Below are 17,687 nucleotides of genomic sequence, written 5' to 3' on the forward strand. Positions count from 1 at the left end.
AATAAGATACTCAACCACTTAGGACATCCACTGACCAGGATCTTCTCATGTTGGAATGTGCTTGTGAATCTTGGGGCACAGGGAGTAAAAAGATGGATCTCATTAAAATACAGATTCTTATTCTATGGGTGACCTATTGACTCTGTGTGCTCAATCTGTGTTTACCAGTTTGGTCTGTGGTATACTCTGCCAATGGAACACAACATGCAGATGAAGGAAGAAGAGCTCCTTCTTTTTTGTTTTCTTTGGGCTTCTTGCCTCCGCCATGAAAATCATTTTTAACAATACCATTTCACACAGACACAGTAGTGCCTTCCTATAGCAGAGGCTGAATCCAGTTCATATTTTCTAGCATTTGTTGAAACAGCCTCAAATCACCACAGGAAACTAGCACTAGTCCTTAGAGTTTTCATTCAGAGATGTGATTTTCAGATTCAAGAGGCTCCTTTTCCCAGCTGAGATGCCAACAGCAGCTGCCCAGTTGCCTCCCTTAGGATTATGGGTCCCAGCCAATGTGGTCCCACCTTCTTCTTCAGGGTCACCAGCATCAGCTGACCAGCATGCCATTTTTCTTTTTTTAAGTAGGCTCCACACCAAGTGTGGAGCCCAGCCCAGGGCTTGAACTCATGACCCAAAAGTCCAGACCTGAGCTGAGATCAAGAGTTGGATTCTTAACTGAATGAGCCACCCAGGTTCCCAATATTTAATAATTCCAACCAGACCTTGGAGTCAGAGATACTTTGTCAAACCATTATATCCCTGATATCTCTTTTCTTTTTGTTTTTCTAAGTTATCTATGTAAAAACTTTAATCCTACTTTTTTAAAAAAATATTAAATTCTATTTGTTTAAATGAAAGGTGTGTTTTCTGTCTGGTTATTGGACCTCAACTGATACAGTAGGTCTGGAATGGGCCTTGATATTCTGCATGTCTAACAAGCTCTCAGTGATGTTAATATTTCTGGTCTAAATGTCACACTTTTGCAAAGCAATGTGACTGGGAAATACATAAGAATTCTTAGTATATAGTATTTATATATAAACCAAATGGTAAATGCAAACAATGGATGTTCATAAGTGCAAAGATGAACAATATTTGTAAATATTAATAAGTGCCATAAAAATGAAGTAAGTACTCTCAATGCAAACATCTTGGGACGAGAACAATATGGCCACATTGAGAAACATCTTCAGATCTTGAGAGAAGAGGAATCCAAATAAACTCAGATCAGAAGTCACTCTCTGACACAACCCTTGTTTCATATAGAATGCATGTCCATGTGGGAATATATTTGTAAGTGGAGCATTGTTTAGAAAGGGACTTAATTTGAAAACTGGGAAAAAGAAACCACTGACTGTCTAAGTCTTGAGCTGCTGAATGGGACACGGTGATTTGAAAAGTATTTTAAACATATATGCCAGTAACGTGTTTGGTAAAATCTTTCATAACCAAATACATAGATATTTAACTAATTGAATAGGATTCCAAAATACATATAGTATGATATATTGAAAAATAACTGCTCAGTTGATAGGGATAAGACTTCAGCCATGTCTGAAATTTGTTTACAGGAGGGATCCCACCAGATTCCAAAAAGATCTACTTTAAACTTCTGACAACCCAGGAAACAGAACAAATTCAGGAATGAGCTTGTACCCACCATAATAGCTTTAAGTTTGTAGGAGGCATGAGTATGAATGATTCTGTGGCCAAATGCTCTCATCATCTAATCTACTAAACTTACTGTTGTAACCTGCTACAACAAGGCTGTCGGGGCTGCAGTCAGTCAGGATTGCCAAGTCATCCTAGCACACCCAAAATGGCCACAGAGAAATAGAGACATACTATTCTACGATAAAAGGAGTAAGTTTGATTTCCCCAAAGAACTCAATAGGATTATCATCCTGATGAGGTGACTACAGAGCATAGGGATCTACTTTCTACACAGATGATGCTGCCTTACAAAGTTACATAGTTACACCCTTAACATATATTAAAAGAACTAATACAACTTGTGACTTTTATCATCTTTTATCATCTTTCCCTCAGTCAATTACACTTATTGCAACTATATAGTATTCAAGAATGTGGGCCTCTTTAGAGTTTAGACATTCCTTCAGCAGAAGCTTACCAAAAAAAAAAAAAAAAAAAAAAAAGTCATGATAAGGAAAGTCAATTTCAATATTTACCTAGAGAACCAGAGAAGTCCCTTTGGAATTTGTATACCTGAGGAGGGATCAGAAATGCACTGAATATGCCTTGCCAGTTTGTGTGGACATAATTCATCCTGTTTACCAAGCTGCTGAGCCTGGTACATGAGAAATAGCAAACTTCCAATAATAAGCCTGAAAGTAAAGAAATATGTATTTAATGAGTTATGAGTCATCCTGGTTCAAGAAATTAGTGTTCTATAAGGTAACTAGATATTGGTATTTTTCGGCAGTAAGTATAATAATGGAGTATACGGAATAATGAAGCCTAGTGAAATAGATCTGTTGAACCAAATTCCACTGAAATCTGTTAGTGATGGCAAGGGTGGAAGAGTCTGACAATGGAAAAATAGTATCTCTCTTAGGAAAGAATACAGAGAGACGAGAAATGAATAAACATGACCTTAGAAGAATAATTTCAATAAGCTAGAGGATGAAGCATTGTATGTTGGACCTTTTGAAGGAATTGTACTTGTAATCCAGATAGTTGTCCAGTTTCCCAGAACACTTTAAAATATGGAATTGATTGGGCACCTGGGTGGTTCAGTGGGTTAAAGCCTCTGCCTTCGGCTCAGGTCATGATCCCAGCATCCTGGGATCGAGTCCCGCATCGGGCTCTCTGCTCGGCAGGGAGCCTGCTTCCTCCTCTCTCTGCCTGCCTCTCTGCCTGCTTGTGATCTCTGTCAAATAAATAAAAAAAAAAAAATACGGAATTGATGACTTCATAAAATGGTCCATTTCATAGTTGATTGCTTTAAATTCTTTGGTTTTCCTCACAGAAGTCAAAATATGTCTCCTGGTATTCTTTGGTACTAGTTCAGCTTGCTAAAACAACTCCTAAGCTAGTAAGTCTCTCACATGGCATCGTGTCAATATTTGAATATCACTATGAGGTTCTCTGAAAACTTCTGTTCTCTCACTGACTCACTGCTGGAATCCTCTATAGAGAACATGGTTTCTGAATCCTTCTCCACCTTGGGAAATGAATTTTACTTGTCCAGCCTGTTTTCTAAAGTCTAGTGCCTTTCCCAGACTGCTTAGAATATTGAACCTCTCAGACATATTAACTGAACGTAAGATTGCCATCTTTCCCCCATGACATAGTTCGATAATGTTACAACATCCTTGTGTTTATCTTAATTTAGTCTGTCATCCAAAATATGCGTGTTGGAAGTAAGAATGGAGGAACACTTTGCTTTGTTGTCATTACATGAGTCCGGAAACTGTTAGGTGAGCTGGATTTATTTTGTGGAAATTATGTGCTTACATGCAGCTCCAATTTTTATTTTGATTTTTTTTTAATTTTATTTTTTATAAACATATATTTTTATCCCCAGGGGTACAGGTCTGTGAATCGCCAGGTTTACACACTTCACAGCACTCACCATAGCACATACCCTCCCCAATGTCCATAACCCCACCCCACTCTCCCAACCCCCCTCCCCGCATCAACCCTCAGTTTGTTTTGTGAGATTAAGAGTCACTTATGGTTTGTCTCCCTCCCAATCCCATCTTGTTTCATTTACTCTTCTCCTACCCCCTTAACCCCCCATGTTGCATCTCCTTTCCCTCATATCAGGGATGTGGTATATATACACAATGGAATACTATACAGCCATCAAAAGAAATGAAATCTTGCCATTTGCAACGACGTGGATGGAACTAGAGGGTATCATGCTTAGTGAAATAAGTCAATCGGAGAAAGACAACTATCATATGATCTCCCTGATATGCAACTCCAATGTTTAATCCATAGATTGTGTTTTACATGCACTCCAGATCTTCAGCATAATTATTCAAATTAGGAAAAAGGGAGGCTTGATTTAAACCCAGATCCCTTTGAAATTTCATAAGTGAGAATTGTAATAAGAAGCTTTGGGAGAAGGATTGCCAAGAAGATTTTTACTATGTACTATTTAGTCAGTCTTAGCAGTAGGAGATGACAGAGATCTCTCTGAATCATAAGTCCCCGTGACCGACAATCATAAGGAAGTAGCATAAAAATGCCTCAGAGGCATAAAATTAAAATCTTTCTCTAAAGATTTTATTAAGGTTATAGCAACTCAAAGCATAAAGACTTTCTTAAATTATTAAAAATAATAATAAAAGTAGCCTATAAGACTTCGCTTATTCTAATTTACTGTATACTTCAAACATCCCATGATTGTCTAACATTAGGCTTTTATTTAGCAACATTCAGACCCTTCTTTTTTGAACTACATAAAGTAGGAGAATCATTGAAAGTTCTCACACCTGCCAGTGAGTTATCCCGAGGTCCTTTTCATGAATTACATCAGTGGTTGCTGTTATGCCTTAGGTGTAATAGCTTGATTTTGAATATATTTGATCTCAGAAGTCATGAGTCTCTCTTTTGTGTAGTGAGGAAATGTCAATGAATCTGTGAAACCGGTGAATATATATCGTTTCCTTTATATCTGTTCCTTTGCGTCTGGGCATTTTCTCATTATAGCTGTTTGGAATGCCTTAATGCATTATAATGATCTCATTTGTACTACTGTCGCATTTTCAAGTACTTAGTAAAAAAAGAGTTAAGTTTCAGGCACAAAATGAGTTATACCAGAAAACAATAATATTAGTGGTTAAAATCTGGCAACCAGAAATGAATCATTTTTCAAACTCATACGAAGCATAATATTGCAAACAGCATTCAAGGATTGTCAACATAAACTGATTATAAACCTGAAGGGGACCAAGGTTATATCCCAACCTAAACAAAGATAATTCTTCCCATTCTCAAAGCTTTTAGAGGAAATATGATACTATAGCTGTTACATTCTGATGTTTTTACACTGAACATAAAACCCAAAACCCAGTTGTGGAAGTTTAAATATCCTCTGGGATTCTAGGAAAGACTTTTCCCTTAGCCTAACCCCTAAAATTGAGGCACCAAATTGGTGGTCCATTGTTTCAACTTGGCTCACATGAATGCGTCTTTTTGCATGACTCACAGAGAGTCATATAAAAAACTTACATACTTGTAAACATTAAAACACTTGGTATTTCATGTATAAATAACAAAATTCTCCTCAAAAATAGGAAGATATGGCAACATAGAATACTCCTTCCACATGCAACTAGGAGCAGAGTAGGTATTGTATGCATTAGAGTGGATAAACCATTTAGTTGGCCATCCAATATTCTTTGTTTATCTTACTTCCCTTTCCCTACAAGGTAGAGCAAAGGAGAAGATAGCAGAGTCAGTTCCAACATATAATGACTATAATTGATTTAGAGCTACAGATAACCTATATACCTGATTTAGAGTAATGCACTTCCAGTATCTCACTGCAAGTGTTGCTAATTTAACTCTAGCTCCACCTAAGAAAACAGAGTGATCCAAGTGAGGGTATCTCCTATAGAAAGGGATAGGAGAATCCTAAAGACTTTGTCAAGCAAGAGGAACACTCCAGGTGTGGTTGGAGGCTATGCTCATAGGACAGAGATATACAACTAATGTGAAGTGGCAGCTGAGGTTGCAAAGGAGAAGGCACAGGGTAGGAGCAATATAAGATGAGGTAAAAGGCATATTGTCGCCAACTCAATGATCAAGACAGATGAGAATGGAAGAGTTGTGTGGGTTGAGTTGTTTAAGAGTTTGGCTGCAAAAGGAATGCATTTACTGGTGGCAATTTAGAAGATGCCTGGGTTGGGCTCCAGATGCCCATCTGTATGCTGAAGTACTCTGCCAGCTGAACAGCTGTGCTAACAGACTGAAACTAGACCAATCTCTTGGGTAGGTGGGAGGAAAGCAGACAGGATAGGAAATAAGCCATCTATCTCTCAATATTCACAATTGCACTTTTAATCCAATATTGAATCAATAAAAAAAAAGTCAACATTTTTGAAACCAATTAGAACTTTTCTGAGGTGGTGAAAGTCAATCTTAGTTTCCTTTTTTCCCGTAAGTGAATAAAAGCAAATATTTATTTTATTTTGGAAATAATTTTATTTTTGAAATTTAAAAACATGAAAATGACATTATGAACACTTATGTTTATGTGGTTAAATTATGGTATGTGGTTGAATTATACTAAGGAAACAAAAATGAAATCTGAAAATAATAACTGATATAACTGATAATATCTGAAGTACATATAATTATATATTGTGAATAAGGCATATGGCATACATTATGTTATTTCATCATTGCAACAAATCTGCATGGTAAATATATATTATTCGTATAATTATATATATATAATTATATATTTATATGTTTATAATTTAACAATTATATGTTTATAATTAAACAATTATAAGTTTATAATTATATGTTTGTTATATAATATATATAAAATATATATTTATATATACACAAATATATTTATATAATTATACAAATATATATATTTACTCTGAGTAAATATATAAAAGTGTAAAAGCTTAGGGGGAACATCATACACCTAGTGAGTGGAAAAGTCAGGATTGCAGTCAAAGTTGGTCTGATTCTTTCTACCAGACAAAACACATACAAGGAAAGTTAAGAGGAAGATCAACGGGGCTGGAAACTTGATTAACCTCAAAGGTTACTTTAGATTTTCAGAGTTTTGTTAATACTATCAGTGTATTAGCATATGCTCCAATGTTGCATGGAGAAAGGTCTATTCACACTTCCATGAGTAATTCCATGATTTAGTTATGTGTTAAGCCATTTGTTAAATACCAAGTACAAATGTCACTTTATAAAACATTCTAATAAATAGCCATTAGTGGTATTGTTATAATGATTTTGAAATTAAAATTTAAAAGTCAAGAGATTTTTTTCTTTTTCTCAATTCTCATATCATGTATTTTTTTTCTTGCCCAACTAAGCTGCATAGGACCTCCAGTACAATTACGGATAGAAGTGGTTGAGGTAGACATCTCTGTTTCATTTCTGATTCTGGAACTATATTTTTTAACATTTCATCATCAAGCATCATGTTTGCTATAGATTTTTATACATGCCTTTAATTAGGTTAATGATCTTCACTTGTATTAATGTTTTGTTACATATTTTTCATAAAAAGATGTTAGTATATTATTATAAATCTTTAATTCTTAAGGTGAAGTATATTGATAATGATCAATTATATATTTTATGTATTGCTGCATTTAATTAACTAAAATTTCATTTTCAAAATTTATATCTTATGTCCATAAGTAAGAGTCTCCTGTAATTTTTGTTTAAAACTCATCTTGTTGAGTTTTGCTATCAAAGTTATACAAGTCTGTATAAGTTGGGGTTCTTCTATAGAGACACAGAACCAATAGGAGATGGTATATGATTATGGTATGGTATATGATGGTATAGGATATGATTTATTATAATTGGCTCACATAATTATGGAGGCCAGGAAGTCCCACAGTTTACCCTCTGCAGCTAGAAACTTAAGAAAGTTAGTGATGTAGTCCAAAGGGCTGAGAGAATGAGAGCCTAATGTAGATTCTAGACCGAGCCTGAAGGCTTGAGAATCAGGAGTACTGAAGGCAGGAGAAGATCAGGGTCTTAGCTTAGTCAGGCAGAAAATGAATTTGAATTTTGTCTACCTTTTTGTTCTCTTGAGTCCCTCTATAGATTGGATGATATTCACCTGTCAATGAGGTTTGGCGTTTCTGGCTTTCGGATTCTGGCAGAACATCAGAACTGTTGTAACTAATCTAAACAGCTTAGCAGGCTGTTTCTCACTCCCTGTGAAGTAGCAGAATTACTTCTTCAAATGGAACTTCACAAAAATGTCAATCTAGAGAACTGATATATGCACAGCCCTTGTTAAGGTGTGTGGCAGCAGGGGCAGTCAAGGGAGCACCTTGGGTTTTCTTCCTGCTCTTTGTGCTTAGTCCAGAACTACCCTGCAGACATATGGGCTTTGTGAAAACTACTGGTTGGGTAATCACTCTGGACTGGGAGAGCCTGAGAAATAAAATTAAAATACCTGGACACTAGTAATATCTCAAATGCAATTTATTCAGCCAAATAGGATTTATTTTTCCATGAAGTTCCTTAGTTAAATAACCTTTTAACTTTACAGCAAAGGGGAACGAGATGGTGAATTTATTCAGTTACAGTCAATGAATACATTATCTGTATTGAAGGGGGGATTCGTGTCTTCCAGATGTGCTCATTTCTTCACGGACGAGGGTGAGGACACTCTTGTGCATTCTTTTTTATGAAAACTTTGCAACTATGCCTTGCCATTTGCCTTCTTATACCATATGTACTTTTTCTTTTTTTCTTTTTTTTTTTTTTTTAAGAGAGAGCAAGCACACGTGGTGAGAGGGGTAGGGAACAGAGGAAGATGGAGAGAGAGAATCTTAAGCAGACTCCATGCCCAGTGCACAGTGAAATGTGGGGCTCAGTCTTAACATACTGAGATCATTACCTGAGCCCAAATCAAGATTTGGACACTTGACTGACGGAGCCTCCCAGCTGCTCCATTTCATATCATGTGTTCTTCACAACATCATCTTTGTGTGCCACATGAAAGTGAACTACTGAATTCTTGGATTATATCAACCCAAGATTAAATAACGAGCAATGATTATGACCAGGAAAATATGGTAGATACTGCTAATGATGAAAAAGTATGCACAGTCGTCTCATAAGCATTGTGATGAAAATGATTATTTACTTTAGGAAAGCTAATGTTTATTTCATTATGGGGGAGCTTTCTCTTGCTTTCAGTCTCTAAAAGGAACTGTGTAGAAAATAGGCATTTAAAAATCATAATAGAAAATAGAATTGCCAAAAAAAAACTGGCTAGTCACTGAAATTTAATTATACTTTCAGGTACTCTAAAATAAATTCCTAATTAATTTGCCTTAATTCACAAAACTATTATCATCTATCTACCTCTTTCTACATGCTCTAGGGGAGAGTGATACAGAAAACCCAATTTTCTCTCCTCCAATGATAGGAACAAAAGTGCATTTATAATTTTGAGAAATATGCCTACTAAGTAATTATATTCTCTGTTTAACTTATTCTAAAAATTTGAATCACTGGTTAGAAGTTCCTTAGTATTGCATGAGTCACCACGGTCCAAATGCAATGTCTCAGATATGTATTCAGGAATCTCTATTTTAGGAGAGGGTTTGCATAATGCAAAACACTTTTCATCTTACTTGGCTCTTGTATACCAACAAAGGGGTATATTTTCTAACGGCTTAAATAATCATTAAAGAGAGATTCTTATAACATTTCTGCAAGGCATGTAATAACATCTTTGTCTTAGCAGTAAGGAAGCAGAATTGAAATACACGGATAGATTAAAGACTTTGTAAGAGTCTGAGGCTGGAATTTTCCAGGCCTCCCCACAGAACTGCATCATCATCTTCATTCACTGAAAAAATATATATAGAATGTGAACACATTTGGTAATAATGCTGAATCGAGAATTCTTGTTCTCTTCTTGAAGCTGATGAATTAACTTTCTCAATCACTGGATGAGTTTGCTTTCTCTGGAAAACTCTACATTTATGTAAATTTAAAGTTAACTCACATCAGAATCTGACCTAAAAGGTGTGTAAGCAAAGACATCGAACAGTGACTTGTTGCAATCCAAGGAAGGCCTTGGTCAATGTGGAGAGTTAAGAGGGCAGAAGATTATTCCAGTTTCAAAAAAAGACATGAAATCAATGTTTTTATTTAGAAAGAAAGTGGTTTTTTTTTCTCTTTTAGGGAAAAAGAGTTGAATCAAAAATATTGTTGGGAGGGAGACAAACCATAAGTGACTCTTAATCTCACAAAACAAACTGAGGGTGGATGGGGGGAGGGGGGTTGGGAGAGTGGGGTGGGATTATGGACATTGGAGAGGGTATGTGCTATGGTGAGTGCTGTGAAGTGTGTAAACCTGGTGATTCACAGACCTGTACCCCTGGGGATAAAAATATATGTTTATAAAAAATAAAATAAAAAAATATAATCAATCAGTGCTTTTGAAAGTAACATTTAATTTAAAATTTACTCTGTGAGTTTCATTGTGAGCAGGACTGACTTTGCCTATCAAAACAATAAAATGTTTTTCTCAGCAAATTGAACTTTACATAAAAACACAAAATGGTAAGTCTGAATTGATTTTTTTTTTTTTAGTACATCTTTCAACCCTGCTTTTAGACAGAAACTGGATCCCATTCCCATAATCAATTTCATCATTTTTATTTCATTCCTTGAACAAGTCTTGGATTCATTCTTATGTGGAGCATGTGAGGAGATCACACAAAAATGTGAACCACAAATCCAAGTCTGGATCAGCAAAATTAGCCTTGAGATAAGCAACAAGGACATTTTCAACTGAAGACAAGAAGCAATGACAGGAGAAAAGATGCCTAAGTAAAGAGAGGTCTTCAGATGAGCTATAGGCATAATTAGAATTATTATTTCCCATATAATATCACAAAAAATCTATTAATCACCTAAGTAAAAACAGATTTTGACCACTTATGGACATCCATAAGTTTATTTGTCTAACAATACTGCTATTATAGATAACATTTACTGAGTTCTTGCTATGCACAACATACTAGACACAAACAACTATGTAGATCATTAGGGCAGTAAATTTAGAAATGAAAGGTAATAGAAGCAGGAAACCTATTTTTAAGGAATGAGGTTTTGACCAATTCCAGGCAAAGAACCTTTCTGTAATTAACAAAACAAACCGAAGAGAAGACAGATGGAATATCAAAGGATGCCCCCTTGAAGCATGATACAAAGTATCAACACTAGCTGGAAGTTAGAAGTGCAAGGAGAAAATAAGAACCAGAAAATAAGACCTTTATATGTATTTTATTAAATACTAACTAAAAGCAAACCCAACAAATAAAAACGTGGGAAGCAATATTCCCCATTTTACAGATAAGAGCGTAAATCTAACTTTATAAGGGCCACAACTAGAATTCACACTTGACTGAGCTTCATTCCAAAACCCTTGTTTGACTCTTAGAATTTTCTCCCTCTGACACCAACTAAAGAGGGATACTGCTCTAGCCATTCCTAAATAATGTCTTCAGCCCAGTCCTACTGCAGATGGGTTCTGGCAATGTCCAAACCTACAGGACAGTCACCTGTGCTACATCGGAATATAAGAAGGTCATTTTTCTAATTCCTATGGACGGGTTTTGGGCCTTCAGGTGGGATTTACTCAAAAGTTTATACAACTGCAGGGAGAAAATCTGAAAATCAGGTTTTTTGAGTTGATACAAATTTGAACAAAAGCAGTTCCGTGCAATTGTCATCGAAGAACTTCCTCCTTAATTGGATATTATATTAACTGGATGAAAGTTTACCATGAAATAATATTATTCCAGTTACTCAGAGCACAAATCTTGGGATCATCCTTGATGACTTTTTTCTTCCACACTTTATTCAGTCCCTTAGGGAAATATTTTGTCTGTATCTTCAAAATATATCCCGAATGCGACCCTTCCCACCACCTTCACAGGTGATGTTTCAAGCCCCCATTACGTCTCACCTGAGTTACTGAGACAGCCTTTTCACTGATCTCTCTGTTTCCACTCCCAGCCTTTACTTTCTGTTCTTCACACAATATCCAACTGATCTTTTTGAGTCTTTGGTACTCCTTAGTTCAAAACCATTGGCATGCCATGTTGATCAGCATATTAGTTAGAATCCTGATAATGGTTTATATGGCCTGACATGATCTCCGCCCTCACTTCCTTTACTCTTCAGTCTGATCTCCAATTACTTTCCTCTTTGCTCCCTCTGTTCCAGACACACTGGTATTCTTGTTGTCCTCAATATGTGAACTATACTCCCACTATAGGGACTAGGTAAACGCTATTTCCTCTATCTGAAATTCTCTTCCCGCCTGATACTACACGGTTACCCTTTTCATCTCCTTCTTACCTTTGTTCAAATATAACCTTTCAATAAGGGTCTATCCTTTCAAACTTATCTAGAATGTAACATTACTTACAATCCTTCTTATCATGTTCTACTTTGTTATTTTTGGATTATTATCTCAGGTCTTTATAAGAATGTTTCAGGAGACATCTGATGTAATAATCCATAAACTTCAGGGATTTTAAAGAGGAATTTAAAGACCAACCTAACTCCACACCCTATTCCATTACCCTTTCTGGCTATAACAGGTAAGCATCTCCTTTAAAAAATGGCACCCAGAGTGGAATTGCTCCTTAAACTGCCATTGGGAAGTCAATGATCTCATTCCTTATGAAATCTATATACCTGCCACTCAGTAACTTCATTTTTATTCCAGAACATTCTAGTCAGGAAATGTAAAATTATATTTCCATAACTGAGTGTATTGAGTTATCAATATAACAACATAACTTTCAAAACAGCCTCTCAGGATCAGAAAAAAACATATTTTAATGCTTAGAATTCTACAGGTGCTGAGTATGTATCACTGCTCAATGAATTTGTTCAAAATCCTCTTGGCTGAGAGGGTACATATATCTATTCTCTCTATATATATATTTATATACATATATATTTACCATATATATATATACACACACATTTATATTTACATATATAATTACATGAGTGTGTATATAAGTATGTGTGTGTATGTGTATACTAAAATCTTCTGTCTAATGAATAAAGATTGAATAAACATGATCTGTTTGTTTCCAAGAGTCCAAGAGTTTTGGAAACGTTGCAAGGCAATGCTTAGAGGAAAAGATGAAGTATTAACAAAAATAAAGAGGATCAGGTAGCTTTTATTCTACTGGACTATATTTTCATTTTGTATAACAACAGGTGAGCTTTTATCTGTGGGTGTTTCTAAACAGATCTCAGAATTGTAAGATAGTTTCACTGATTTTAGGTTTTTGATGATATGAAAAACACTTTAAGTATTTCGTTTCCTCCCTCACTGAATTAAATTTAGGTTGCCCTAGATTTGAAACTAATAGGGAAAAAAACTTGCACACTCAATGTGTTTATTGAATTGCTGCAGCTCTAACTCTGCTTTTTGCAGTAAAGTGTAGCATAGCACACTATGCACAACTGCACAAGCACTTTGTCCATCCTGTGAAATGGGCTGTAAGTGGTCATTCTGCCTGGAGAAATCAGAATAAGCAACAGTACACTCATCAGTACAATGAGTAGATCTCAGTCAAGTCAATAGAATTTGGTGCTGATTGGTCTCCGGCTCCCATCCCTCATCATAGCCCTTGTTCCCAGGCAAGTCTTCACCATTCAGGGAGGTGGCTGAGGGGCTCAGGGATTGGGTCCCTCTTCAGGGACCCCATCTCATCTAGGAATCCACTGATGCAGCAGGCCTTCTCTCTGGGACACACCTTTTGCTTTCAATCTAGTTCTTATATTTGATTTCACCCTTTAAGACTTGATTTCAAACTGTTCTGAAATTCTTCCAATGCCCTCCCTTAAAACAGTCTTCAGTTGCACCTTGCATCAGACCTTGCAACTGAAAAATACCCAGGGATTTTTCTTTTTTCCTCTCCTTTCCTCTCCTCTCCCCTCCCCTCCCCTCCCTTTTGCCCTCCCTCTCCCTCTCCCCTCCCAACTTCCTTTCTCCCCTTCACTCCTCCTCTCCCTTCCCCTCCCCTCCCCTCCCTCCTCCTCTCCTCTCCTCTCTTATTTCTTTTCTCTTTTCTTTTTTCTCAACTCAGACTAAACCAGAGCCCCAGGCCCTCAGCTTTGCTTGAAACAAAGGGAAGGGTAGCTAGATCTCAGACCACTGTTAAGATCTAAAGCAAAGGAAAAAGGATTTCTTATTAGAAATGTCTCACCTTGTTTGTGACATAGACTGACTCTATTTGACTTCAGAATTTTGCAATCAGTCTCTTCAGAAATAATTTGGCAAAAACATTAAATTCTTACTAATCAGCAGTTCATAGTTTACTGTTTTTTTCTTTCTTTCTTTCTTCTTCTTTTTTTTTTAAATTTTTAGGTAATAGGTTCCCTGAACAGTGTTTAACAAAGTGTTTTTCAAGTAGTATCAATAGGATTTTATTAGATGTTATACTTGGATAGGTTCAATGGACAAATATGTTCAAAAAATGCTAGGTTAAACCACACTAATAGATTTACTTCAGATTTTTTTGTATATCTGTTTTGTTTTGCTAATATGTTTGATAAATCTATATAAGGTGATACAGTATATAGTAATCTCCAAAGTGATTTAAACTAGAGAGTGTTTTTCGACTAAATGTGAAAAATAATTTGGAAAATACTATCTTAGAAGATGTAATAATGTAAATATCCTCTTTTTTTTTTAAGTGCATTTAGTTTTTCTGGAATTTTATTAAGTGATCTGATTTTAAAAAATCAGAGTACTGTGAAAAATTAGTTTATGAAAACAAGGGTATGGTAATTACATCCAAATATCAATAACACTACCACTTGTCATTAAATAAATAATAGTTTCACATAGCCATCAGATACCAAGCTACATTTTGACAACATTGCTAATGTTTAATATGTTAAATTGACTGAATCAAAGGAAAATGGAAACAGTTGCCTGTTTTTAAAAGTAACTTCTTTACAAAGCACTTATATTATTGTTATATTATTATAATATATATATTTACATACATATTTATATGTGTGTAATTGTGATGATAGAAAGAACTTTGAGCTTAGGTTCAAAGATAACTCCAAGTATTACCTATGACTTTTATCAGTGGTGATAAAGGTCAAGTGGAATTTTCATTTTATCCTTTAAAAATAATAATAGTAATATAATTTAATGCCACCAGTGGTCATTATTGAGAATTCACAGCAGATCAAGTCCCATGCCAGTTGCCAGGGATATAAAGGAATAAACCCCAAAATATAGAGCAAACCAGGAGGAGAAAATAAACACATTATATATATATGTGTGTGTGTGTGTGCGTGTGTGTGTGTATAATAGTAAAAATAGATGTATGCACCAAAATACAAATGTAGTAGAGAAGTGAATGCCTTGAGAGTTTAGAGTAGGGAAAGCTTTACAAGGAGGGCCTTGAATTGCTTTTGAGAAATTGATATTTTTAGGGGCGCCTGGGTGGCTCAGTGGGTTAAGCCTCTGCCTTCAGCTCAGGTCATGATCTCAGGGTCCTGGGATCGAGCCCCGCATCGAGCTCTCTGCTCAGCAGGGAGCCTGCCTCCACCTCCCTTTCTGCCTGCCTCTCTGCCTACTTGTGATCTCTGTCTGTCAAATAAAAAAAAAAAAAAAGAGAGAAATTGGTATTTTTAAATTTGAGTCAGGGTATCAAGATGAGTAGTAGCTATGGCAGAGGGAGAAGCCTTTGAGGAGACATGGTAACATGAAAGAGCATGACAAGTGCTGGGAACCATGGAAGCTCTCTTACTACCAGAGAATAAAGGCAATATGAAGAGAAATGAGTCTGGATAGATAGGCAGGGGTAGATCATGAAAATCTTCGTATGTCAAATCAAGAAGCATGGACTTATTTTCCAGAGGCAGAAGGGAAGTTTACAGAGTTTATAGCAGTGTGGTGACCCGAGCCTGTGTATGCTTTGAACAGATTGTGCTGCCCCGGGCTGGAGAGAGGTGATTACCTGTTCTACTTCCTTATAAGTTTGTTTGGAGGCTCAGTTTCCTTATAAAGCATTTTTATCATACATCTCTAAGATATTTGTAAAATTCTCCCCTGCTTTAACCCTATTTTAAGACATTAAAAAATCCTCTACATTTAACATTATTCTTTAGTCTCTGCCAGGAAATATGGGTCCTTTTTAGATTTTCTGTTTCACACTAGAATTCAAGACAAATGCCACAAAGCCATATACCAAAGTTTAGGAGTAGACCTCATTTGGAAGTTTTACAAAACCTTAAGGTCAGCAAGAGTAGGAAGGTCAGAGGCATGGTTCATAATGTCCTTAACATCCCTCAGAGGTGTGCTCCAGGGCTAGCGTCCTACAGGTCCTGTCCTGCGGGTGTCTGTTTCAGTGGAGAGACACCCCTCTTTCCCCCCACCTTTTTTAAAGATTTTATTCATTTATTTGACAGAGGAAGCAGGCTCCTCTCGGAGCAGAGAGCCCAATGTGGGGCTCGATCCCAGGACCCTGGGATCATGTCCTGAGCTGGAGGCAGAGGCTTCAACCCACTGAGCCTCCCAGGTGGCCCCCCTCTTTTCCCCTTTTTAATGGTCAAATGAGGAAAACAGTTTTGCCAATGAGGAAATTAGAAACTGGTGGAGCAAAGGTGCCTGGATTCATGTGCCGGCTCTTCACAGACATTATTTGCAATACAGGGTGCCTAGCCTCTGGAGACCCAAAGATGTGTGGAACGTTGCAGACCTCTGCTATGCAGGCAAAGTCACTGGTCCCGCAGGAAGACAGGCTTGGTAGGAGCCCCTCCCCCTGAGGAAAATTGGATCTTATAGTCCCAGCTAACTTGTCCAGAAAAGCCTAGCTAAATTCCCAGGGTCATTTAAAAACAATCCTATTCATTTCCTTATGGCTGCCTTATGATGATTTAGGTGCTGTGCTACACAATGAAGGAAATTATTGGCCTGAGAGTTTGAGCATTTCAGAGATGCTCAGTGTAGCATCCGGACATCCTCAGAGCCTCAATCACACTCAGTGATGCCACTGACATTTTTTTTTTCTTTTAGAGATCTGGAAGACTGAGAAACAGTAAATTAAGCCTTGAATTAAACACTGATTTTTAAAATTTTTTAAATTTTATGGAAGTACATTGTATTCTTATTTAATAAGCTACTACACTCTTTGGTTTAGATAAGTAGATGCAGAATGCAGGCCAGTGTGTAATGAAGTGCTAATGATCGTTTAAAAACAGTAATTTCATGGGTGTTATCGGTGTGAATTGAAGGCCTTGGGAAAGGTTTCATGCTGGGAAAGTTTGAAACATCGTGAAAAAAGTGGAAGATATGTCAGTGATTGACAAAGACAAAGATGGTTATGCTACAGAATGTTTGGGCAGAAGAGGGAACCACAAGAACAACAACACAGATACAGGGCTGGGAATGAGAGTGATTTCAATGTGAAAGCTCTGTAGGGTTGACGTGAATCAATGACTAGGCTCATGGCATCAAGTCGAGGTTGTTACAAGAACTAGGGTGAAGGAATACTAATTGTTCAAGTCCCACATTAAGTGGGAAAAGTTCTTCAAGAGGTAAGATGGGTCTCAGTTTAAAAAAATTCCTAAATTAAAGCACAAAATAGTGTTTGGAACCCATCTTTATTTATTAGTGGATTCAAGAGCAAAGTCCTTAAGAAAGCTTTTATTAATTTAACATTTTAAGTTCACAAAGAACTCCCAAATCACTTTGCTGCATATCATATTTACAAAGAACTCATGTAGTTTTGTTATTGCTATTAACAAGGTAGCTGGGAATCTAAATTTTTTTTTTTCATAACTGAGAACTGTATTAGAATAGTAATAAATGTTGTATATTCTCCTAAAGTAGAACTTCAAAGAAGTATGTCAAAGTTTAATTGTTGAATATATATGAAAACATCTGTCTAATGAGAATGGAGGAGGAATCAGGAAAACAC

Source organism: Enhydra lutris, unplaced genomic scaffold (genome assembly GCF_002288905.1).
Source record: "Enhydra lutris kenyoni isolate GAN:26980312 unplaced genomic scaffold, ASM228890v2 scaffoldscaffold17, whole genome shotgun sequence".
NCBI classification, from domain to species: Eukaryota; Metazoa; Chordata; class Mammalia; order Carnivora; family Mustelidae; genus Enhydra; species Enhydra lutris.